The 10,873-nt window shown below is 34.8% G+C and overlaps 1 long non-coding RNA gene across 1 annotated transcript in view; it reads left to right on the top strand.

Annotated features, from left to right (window-relative positions):
* The first annotated feature begins 1,132 nt into the window (after nt 1–1,132).
* LOC137855976 (uncharacterized) overlaps nt 1,133–10,873 on the top strand; it is a 40,076-nt gene continuing 30,335 nt past the window's right edge. Inside the window, exons 1-2 of the long non-coding RNA XR_011096106.1 lie at nt 1,133–1,809; nt 8,033–8,250. This is a non-coding gene — a long non-coding RNA (uncharacterized lncRNA). The remainder of the gene's footprint in view (nt 1,810–8,032; nt 8,251–10,873) is intronic.

The raw sequence follows: 10,873 nt of genomic DNA, 5'->3' as shown, positions 1-10,873 counted from the left end.
ACAACTGAAGGGCACTGCATATATCAGAACGTGATGCCTATGTAGGATGCTCAGCTGCATTTTGAAATGTTGCCTCTTTGAAGTGTCCTGCTCCTTCATTAACAGCTGTATTACACTTGAGAAGGGCTGATGATAAAAAGATTTCCTGGCAAGCAGCTTCTTCTGTTAAGTGGGGAATGTGATGTGTTTGGCATATATAATTTAGCTAATTTGTACAAGAATCACATTGCTTAATCAGCTGTAGATTTGGTTATTGCGTGATAAAGATGGCAATCCATTAATCAATTTATAGGCATAAATACATTATTGTTCAATAAACAAAAACAAAAACAAAAACAAACAAACAAAAAAAAAAAAAAACACAAAGATTTAAAGATCCTTGAATCAATAAATATAATTAAAACAATGGCATGTTGCATTCATTTATTTGATTGTCCTACAGCTGTCTGAAGCGTGGTGAGATCACTGAAGCATGGAGCCAAACAGCCAACACTATATTTAGTTTCGTTTATTGAAATAATGAAAGGGTGTTAATGATAAAGTACAAAAGTGTGTAATAGAAATTAATGTACTGTGAAATAAAATTATGTTTGGAAATCAAGAAGAGTACAGTAAAAGTTAAAGCCTTAAATGTATTTGGAAACCACTTTGTATTGTTTTAATAGAAGAATGGTTTCTTTATGCAAATTATGAAAAATTATAGGAATGTATTCTAGACATATGAGTAAGATGAAATCAAATCACCTTGTGAAAAAGAAACTACCATCCTTAAGCTAATTTCTTGCAAACCAAGAAATGGGGAAAAAAAAAAAAAAAGGTATGAAAATGACTATGTTAAATGACTATGTTATCTAATTCTTGACATAGATTTAAATTTTCAGTCATTTAATCAATATCTATTTTCTTTATTTCAGGAAGACCATGCCAGTGATTGTTAATCTCTAGTTGGAGAACATGCACAGGACACACATGTGCATATGGATATGATTCCAGTTTGAGAACCCTCATGGATTACCATTTAAACAAAAAAGTCCTAAGTGAACATATTGAGTGATAAGCATGACTAATTTAGAAGCACAAATTGTCAAACCGTTTCTGTTTCAAATAAGAGAAATAAGCAAGTAAGATTTGAAAGAAACCGTAAATCTAGTAAAAATGTAATGATACTTAATTACTGTCTGTTAAAACAATTAGCATTTGCTTAAAGACATTGTACTTAAAAGACGTTTTCTTTTTACCATTTTATGTTTCAGTAGAATTAGCAAGCAAGAAAAACTGCATCTGGTTTGTGCACAATGTCCTAGCAAAAATGCAGCATGAATAAGCACCATTTGCTATCTTTATACATGCAGCACTTAAAACTTGCAAATATTTTAGATAACACCAAAAATTCTAGATTTGGTGATCATTATCTTCAAAACAAAAAATATATTTTGGCAGGGATCTTTGAGAAAGATTGAAGGTAAAGTTATATTCATTGGCTCTGACTTGTTATTTGCATTTCAAAAGACTTTTTGATTTTCTTTACCATATTTTTTTTCTAAGCCACCTTAGGAAGGAAGGAAGGAATGAGTGATTAAGACATTGGCCTGGAGTTGAGGGACCTCAGAACTACTGTATGAATACTTCCTGTATAACACTGGAGTTATTACTTCTTTTCTGTGGCTTTTTTTCAGATCATTTGCTATGAAGTCAACTTATGTCATGACAACCGTGTTCTCTAAAGTCAAAGGAGTGAGAAGCGATTTAAACCATCTATTATCTAAGAATGCCTGGCAGCCTATGCGGTCAATAGACTCGTTGCTCACGGTGAGTCATACACTAATTTGTATGACAATATCCATTTTTCTAACAGAGGGAAGAACAGTTGGGTCTTACAAAAATTATTTAATGAGTAAATAGAATGAGGCCATAGTAGCATTAGAACATTATGAGTAAAAAAGAAGGCAATACATTTTCTGTGCACAAGGCAGGAAAGAGGTAGTATAGATGGAGCAAATGATATAAAATGAATCCAGAAAAGTAAAATAATGGGGTGTGTATACTTTGATCTTACTGAATCTTTTGACCATCAAAGGCTTGTATACGCTAAGGAAAGCGTATTTTCAAAGTATTTCCATTGTTATCTCCTGAGGCTTGTTTCACTACAAAAGCATACTGAAAAGAAGACATAGCTTCCATGAGAGGAGGAAGCATGAACCTGTGTTGGAAGTGGACACTGTGTTATGGCACAATGGAGCTGGGTCTGTTTGTGTCTTGAATCAGGCACTTCTGAGTGAAGTCCATTTAGCTGACTGCCTGAGACTGGGAGAGAAAAGAAGGTGAAATAAGTATCTGGAAACACAAAATCCAGAATTATTTATTGTTGGGTCTTTGAAAATGCAAGCATTCCTTTTGGAAGAAAGAATAAATAAGCATAAAAAATCTTTCACTCTTCCTGTTTATATGAGATACGTTTTTATTTTCTTCTGCTGTTTGTATCAGAGTATAAACAAACGTAGACAGTGATGCTGTCTGTTTTCTAAAGAAATTTTAATCCAAATAAAACCAGAAGCAGCAAATAGCAGTAAACAGCAAACAAAGGGAAACAAAGGAAGTGTGTAGGCTTTGAGAAGAAAAACTGCTTATACAGTGCATTAGATGAGTATTATTATGGCTCCTAACTACACGTAATGTAATTTCCCATAGTTTTATATCAATAAAGAAGGCACATTGACAAAATTTTAAGGAATACATATAAGCTTGAGGTACTCAGATGTTAAAGGATAATTACTCAATAAATGCTGAAACAGAACAAAAGAAAAACTAGGAACACAAAGAAAAGAATAGCAAGCCCCAGTCTGAACAGCTCAGTAGAGCTGTTTTCTGTTTGGATATCTGGTATTTGTTTTCTCACAGGTTTAGATCTGTACCACACTCATCATTGATTTCCAATCTTAAGGCATCTCAGTATTTACAGCAGTGCAGCTTCCCAGGCAAGATCAAGCTACAGCTTTTCTACTATCTAGCCATGATTTTTACAGTCCTTTCTTTATCAGCAACACTTTCTAGACAGGTCTATAGTAGCTCCTGGCACTTGGTCATAACTTGCACATTGACGATTTCAATTCACTAACTAAATAATCATTGAAGTAAAAAGCACTAATTTAATTGACACTAAACTTCAAAGTCTGATTCCACCCTTCTGACTACAATGCTCTCTGAGTGCTGATTTTAGTTGTACAGCATTACTGAATTTTGACATGGATTGTATGGTCTCATTCAGGATTGGAGTGATGGATTTTACATATAATATAACTGAGTTCATATTTGAATTGTGAAATTAATACTGGGGAAATGGAAAATACTTCAGTTCTCTGAGCTATAGGCCCACTTGCTGTCAGTACCACAATTGATGGTGCTGTCAGCAGGATAGCACTGAGATAGTCTTTAGCAGCTTCTCAGGAAGTCCAATTTAATTAAAAGCTTATCTCTTAATACAACATCGAGCTTCTATATGACAAAGAAGTGTTTCCCACGATGTTAGTTTTCATGGCATCACACCATGCAGCATGTTGACTTCTCTCTCCATCACAGTAGAGGAAATTACTGTTTTGCCTTTGTTTTCCCTGCTGCTGGAAGAATGCTGGATTTGTGAGCATTTTTGTTTTCTTTTCTACATGCTTTCCAAGATAATCAGACCATGAAAATCTGAGAAATAACTTGAAATGAGGCTTATTAAACTTGCATAAATCTGATTTTTATGGAGCCTGCACCGTGACTTTCACTTATTGAAAGTAACAGTAAGAAGCTAATGGGAACTTGCAGGCAGATTAGCAGGCTCTTGCTGCAGTATGTTTTAGACTTTATGTCCAAGAAAGACTCTTGCTCTTAAGTTGGTTAAGTGCTCTGATTGTAGCTTTCATTTTCAAGAAGTAGGAAAATGGCATGTATAGCTCCTAGGAGCTTCAATATGTCAGAATCTAATTATTCCCTAGAAGAGTAACTCATCTGCTTTTGGAGGACTTTAGTAACAGGAAAACCCAGACACTAGTTCTGAATGTTTCCAACTGCCTAAAAGACAAGGAATCCTTTCAGACTGCAGTTTGGCATGGGCAAATTTTGAAAATTACTTGTGGGAGAGAATTGAAATGTGTATCACGTGTATTTTATATATATATATATATATATATATATAAACTTCTCTGCATTTATAGATTCTACCTTTAAATGTATCTATTTCCCACAAAGGTCATGTGTACATCATGAAGGTACTTCATGAATATACATCACGGTATATTCTGTCCATTCTGTTCGTTGGGCCAAAGTAATTTTTTATTTGTACATTTCTTAATTTCTGAAAGCTTTTAATTAAATCCAGCAAATTTGTTTAAATTGTTCATCATAAGTTTATATTCAGTATTATTTTGTTGAATATTTTAATAGAAAAACAGATGATCAGTGTTTTGTTCTATTAACAAACAAAATATTGGCCAAATCCAGTTCATTAGTGTGTTGATAACTTACACCTTGCAGACAAGTGGAGCTTCTGTTCCAGCCCAAGGAGTCTGATGAAATTACTTTCTAATCCTATAGCCTACTTCATATTCATGGAGGTGATTTAAGAGGAATGAGGGGAGAGTCTGCACAGAGTTTTAGAACAGTTTGGATGCAAACTGAAGTTTCTATGCAATAAGAAACATTCCTGAGCTGTGTTATGTTGATGTTCATCTTGAAACCTACAAATTCTACTTTTTGGGACCTTGGGATTTAATTTGGGCTATTCTGGAGAAAGAAGACTGACACAAAAAATTAATCTAATCAGAGGCTGTTTTTTTCCCTACCATTGGCCCCGAGCCAAGGTTGATCTTATTTCACTGCCATTTCTTATTAAATATTCTGAGGGCAAAGAGCAGGTTTTTCTTGGCAAAGGAGTAACATTTTTATCATTATGAAAATATTTACAACAACTCAAACTACCTGGGACTTTTTGTTACTTTCACATTAAACTTGTCATGGTATAGGTGGCTGTGGAGGATGTAACTAGTGAGAAGTAATGTCTCTGGTGGGGTGTTTAGAACTCACCAAGAAGACAGGTCACACAAATAGAAGAGAACAGAAACATCCATGCAAGTGATATCTGAAAGAGTAACATAACCTCTCAATATGTTAAAAAAAGATCCTAGTTTATGTTCCACATACAATATTTGTGGCTGTTAAATCAGTACCTTCTGCTTATTTTTTCCCAGGGCTCTGAAATTCTTGTTTATCACTGCTTTCCAAAATACTCACTCACTGACTGTGTATGTATGGCTGACTTTTTTATTTTTAAGTTATACTAAATGGTTGTTCCCAAAGACTAGCTGATCTGTGTCTTTCCCAACATTTTCAGTGCTTACCAGTCTCTCAGTAGCAAATCCCTGAAGTCTAATGCCATCTACAGTTCTTCATCAGTAACATTTTAATGTTGACTTCCAAATAATTATCAAATGTTTAGGATAATATAGGTGCATGAATTGTTTGGTAGAGGCTACTACTAGTATAATGGCCTGCCATAGGTTTCTAGCACCACCACAGATGCAGGGTATCTGAAATGTCAGCTGTGAGACAGGATCTAGTGGGGTCTGAACTCTTGTAGGTTGTTAGCTGAGCCAGTGGTTGAATCCCTCCCAAAACCCAGGTACAGGACAGGAATCCTGCTGGTGTATTGTGGGGCCTACTTGTGCTCATGCATTTCCTTCAGTACCTAATTATCCTTCTTCCATCCCTTCAATTCTTCTATGGCTTTGGTGAAGCCAAATGATCCAGATAGTGATTCCATTATTGCTATCTGCCACAGGAATTAATATTTGTCCTTGTCTTTTTTTTTTTTTTTTTTTTCCCCATGCCTTTGTGCCAACTTTAAATATAATGACATACTGGCATTTAATATATGAAGGTAGGTTATACTGGAAAAAAATCAAAGTTAATTGTTTTTCCTTTATCTTTCATTGAAGTTTTCTTGCTTACCTTTAATTTCTAAATGACATTCAGAATATAAAACATGAGGAGTTTTGTACACCATGTGATATTGCTGAATATAATGATATGATTCAGGTGCAAATTGAGGTTCAAAATGAAGCAGAGTGCTCCCAGCATGTTAAGATAGTTTATGTCATTATTCAGCTTGGCTGTGCAGTCAAAAGTGTCTAAATGTGACTATAGGTAGAAAAAGAAAATACATTTAAAACACTGTCAAAAAAAGGCATTGAACAACCAAGAGTATGTTCATGTGTGCATCTTTCTCTGTACATGCATAGACACACAACGGTTGTCCATTGTTATAACAGTTTCTTGCTTATGAAACTAAAGTCCAAGGAAAATGCATTATTTACAATACATGTATTTTATTTCACTTCTCTGTATCATTTCTTTTGCTGTAGCTAACCAGCTACCAGTGCTTGCACACTACACAAGCCTTATTAGGTAGCTGATTTCCAGTTCTGTTGAGAGTAGTTGGGATTGTTGCATATTATCTTTGCAAAGTTATAGTTACTGAGTCTAAAAGTAATATCACTGAAACACTGCCATTTCTATGAATTCTCATTAATTTTGCATTGATATTTGTATTTAAAAAATCTAACTCTTATGTTTGCTAATTTCTTTTGTCATAATTCTTGGTAACACACAAGAAAATTTATTCAGAAGAACATCTTCCAGCAATATTGCGTGTGCTTTATTCCCATTTTAGATACAGCATTATTCCTTTCTATGAGATGTAATGAGTTTTTGACAAGATTGCTTACTGCTTAAATATGTGGAAAAGGAACATGCAAGAAGGAATAATAGTAAAATTAGTAGCTAAAGCAAATTTCTTTGTCTTGTGGAAAAATCATGAATCTTTTCATGATTTTATTCAACTGCTTAGTAGGATGAGAAAGCATACAGTTAGAAGTATAATAAATCAGTTTGCAATATAAAAATGTGATTGATTCTACTACTAAGTTAGGGTGTACAATATATGATGCTGGTGCACTATACCTATGTCAACATACTATTATAAGAGGGAATTTTAACAATCTTGTAATAGCTTCCACATGGAAATGTCTATTCTGTGTAATTACATTAAAGAGAGGAAGTTAATAGTTATCTCATTTTTTTTTAAAGATTATTATTTATTGACATGATAATAAGGAAGGTAGAAATTTTAGGTATGTAATATACTTGGGTAGGGAGTTTTTGTTTGTTTGTTTGTTTGTTTTGTTCTATTTTTTCAGAAATTGGGAGAAAGAAAGGATAGATTCTAGGAAGCCTTTAAATTTGCAGTATCATCTTTCTTTTTGCCTCCCACATGCCTGCAGATCATAAAATCTGTGACCAGGAAGGTCAATGTGTTTAAATATAATTCAAATCTACATCCAGGCCCACAGAAAATCTGCTCTACCAAAATTATCTGTACTCCATAGTACAATAGAAAGTTCTTGGTTTACTTTTAAGACAGATGACCTCATTCTTTTTGGAGTAATACATGCTTCTAATAAAAGAAAATACAGACTGAAGGGTAATGAAGAAGTGAGCTTCAGTGGGATCACGTCTGACCAGCAGTCTGGCACTCCTCAGGTCCTTTTGCAGTGAGCTGTGTTGGGGAAATTCTACCTCTCACACATCCAAGAATGTTTTCTATTGAAGAATTACCTTAATTTTTATTTATTTATTTATTTATTAGTATTTCAATTATTGGTCCTTATGGAGGTGTTTTATTGAGTTGAATGCTATAAGCATGGCCCAAGTATTGAGTCTAAGAAAACTCAATTGCTTGTCTCTCCACCTCACATTAGACAGGTGAGCAGTGTGTGCTGGACTGCCCACAGCAGTTGTTCCTTCACATAAACACACAATAACACATGTGTATATTTTATATATATTAGAAAACCTTATACTTCACATATTGCATAAAGTAGAGAGCAAGCTTTACATGTTGACTTTCTCTGCTCTTATGTGATAAAAGCTTGTCATTGTGTTCACAGTAGCAACAACTAACATAAACTAAAAATGAATTTTTCTTTTATCCCAGTTTTTATTGAGTTTCATCTTCCTGTTTGCTGCCTTGGGCTATTATTTTATACACCTGCACTCAGCCAGAAATATAATGAAAAAGAATCAATCTCTGAAGAGAAAGTTATCACCAGCCAATAACATTGGGCCACTTTCATGGGTCCTGCAGTGTTTCATCCAATTGCCAAAATGCTTTACCATTATAAACTGAAGATAGTAACTCAGCTGCTCTTCCTGGTAAGTACAAAATCATTGTATTACCCAGAAGATCTAGAATCAATAATAGAAGATCTAGAATTAATAATTATTAGTATTGTGGTATTCATTAGGACAGAATGAAAACACTGTAAGTTTATGTATCTAGAATAGACTGTCTAAAATATTGATGGACAGGAATAGCAGAAAAGCATTATTTCTGAGAAAATCGGTGAGTGCATTATTCTGTGTGCATTAACTTTGTGTGTGTTTGTGTGTTCAAAGCTGTTCATACTCTGTGATTTTCTCACTTTAAAATTCAAATATTGCAGAAATTTATTGTTAAGTAACAAACTTGCAAGGCATTCACTGAGCATATTTATGTTCCAGGTGTTTAGACAGCATGTACAAGTGTTCTGTTTGTGATTGGATGAGAATTGAGCTTGAAATCAGTTTCCTTGTGTTGCCATTCATAACTATTTTAAATGATCTGTAACTGTCCACATTAAATTCATTCATTTCAGCAAGTATTTCTGCTACTAAATTAATTTGCTTGAATGCAAATACATAGGTGGTATGGATACTTTAAAAGCAAATATAATCATCTTGTTACTACATTGGGAAAGTATTTCTATCTTCCTGTGTTATGTATAAAATATAACATTGCTACTAGAATTGTGTTATTTCTATCTTCAGCCTACAGTAGATTTGGAATTGAGTCTGCTGAGTCATTGGTTCAACTGTTGCCATTGATGTGTTTTTGGATACAGTAAAATGATTGATTCCATGTGTACTATAAATGAATCAAAATTAATCAAAACTGGACATTAATTTAGCATTTGAAGCAGTCCTGTCACAGAGCACTTGCTCTCAGGAGGGAAGATCTGATTGTTATTCTGCAGAAGAACTTGACAATCTGAAATAATGTTAAGAACATTTTTTTCCTTCTCCTCCAAAAAAAAAAAAAAAAAAAAAAAGGAAAAAAGCAATTGAAAAACATTTCAAAGTAGATTGTAAAATGCTTTTGGAATCTTTTCTTTGGTGAAGACTTTTTTCTGGAACTTAACAATTAACAAACAATTAAGACATGTTGGAAGTGTTATCTCAGATAGTGTTCGTTTCCACTGGGTCCAAGACAAATTTGTCTGTCAGCATGAGAATTAAACCTCACACCCCAAATTCTTCTAGTTTAACTTCAGCCAAGGCTGCTCACTGCACAGCTTCAGACAACTTGACAGGATGTCACCTTCCTTGGGAAAAAATATTCTGAGAATCTGCATGTATTGGAGAGAAGCTCAGATAATAAATATGTCCTATTAGAAGCATACATTTTAGTTTCAGCTAAAGGTTTCTAAATTCTTCAGAAATGGAGGGCTCATCTGAGTTAGTTATCAGATTTATTTGGACAGACAACAATCTACAAGCACAGACAAAGTTTTAGACAGCTGGGCATTCAGATGTGAAGTGGTTCTGCAGATGACTGAGGCATTTAGAGAGGACTTTTCACATGCTTAAATAGGAATTGAACGCCAGATTGACGTGTGGTACATTACTTGCTGAGATGATGACATACTGCTTTTCTGGTCTAGCAAGTGTCTATCCTAAATTATTTAATTTTCCCCCATTTAGTTATTCCACCTATGGTCTGCTCCTATGACAGTCTGGATGGTCTGACTGTTCACAAACCTAGTACATGTGGCCATTTCTGAATATCCCAATGTTAAGGAAATACATTCAGGGAGGAAAACGGGGGGAAGTCATTCGTGGATATGTTTAAAACCTTTGATTCATTCCATGATCGAACAGAACTTTTTTTTTAATCTTTTTTTTTTTTCATTATTATTATTATTTATTGATTATTATTATCATTATTTGGTAAGGTTTGGGTTTTATTTTGGTTCTGAATATAGCCAGCACCTTCTGTGCCTTGTATTTCTGAGGCTATGGATATACACAGACCTAATATGCAAACAAAAGGCTGACAGGCTACTTCACAACATATACTTCAGCCCAACGTCTCTAGGCATGCATGCAGGGATGGCTGCCCCTGCTGCCAGCAGCAACCCAGTGGGACATCATCTCTTGCTCAAGAGGTAGCCCAGCTGAAGCCACTTGGCTGTGCAACCCATACCCTGAGCCAGCATGCAGCCATGCTCATATTTGCCTCTGTCTGCTGACAGAGCCCTCTCCCTGCACACCTTTTGCATCCTAATTTCATTATGCTGTGTAAGGTTGAAAAGATTCTGCTTCCTGGGTCAATTTTTTTGCAGGTTTATTTAGGTTGACATCTGTCTAACTGGGAAAACTATGTCTGGTCTTCATTAAGATATTTTTGAAGACAAACTTTAAAGACCTTGCCTAATAAGAGTGTTTTCTTTTAAAACGTGTTGTGATTAAATGCGGTCAATTACCATCTTATTCCAAACCCACTGATTATAAAGCCAATTACATGAGAGCCAAGAACACACAGTTCCTTCTGGCTGCACTGGAAATTAGTCACATTGAAGCCAAATTAACTTTTTAACTGCTCTCATGATCTGTAAACAGGCTCTCAAAAATGAATCCCCACACTCCCTCCTTTTCTTGCACTCACTACTGCAGCTTCCCACCTAGTCTTTCCTAAAGCTTTATCAGCCCACTTCTTGTGCTCTTCTTCCCTGAGCCC

This window comes from Anas acuta, chromosome 4 (genome assembly GCF_963932015.1).
Source record: "Anas acuta chromosome 4, bAnaAcu1.1, whole genome shotgun sequence".
Lineage (NCBI taxonomy): Eukaryota > Metazoa > Chordata > Aves > Anseriformes > Anatidae > Anas > Anas acuta.
Note: the sequence above shows the minus strand (reverse complement) of the source record. Positions and strands in the feature narration are given on the sequence as shown.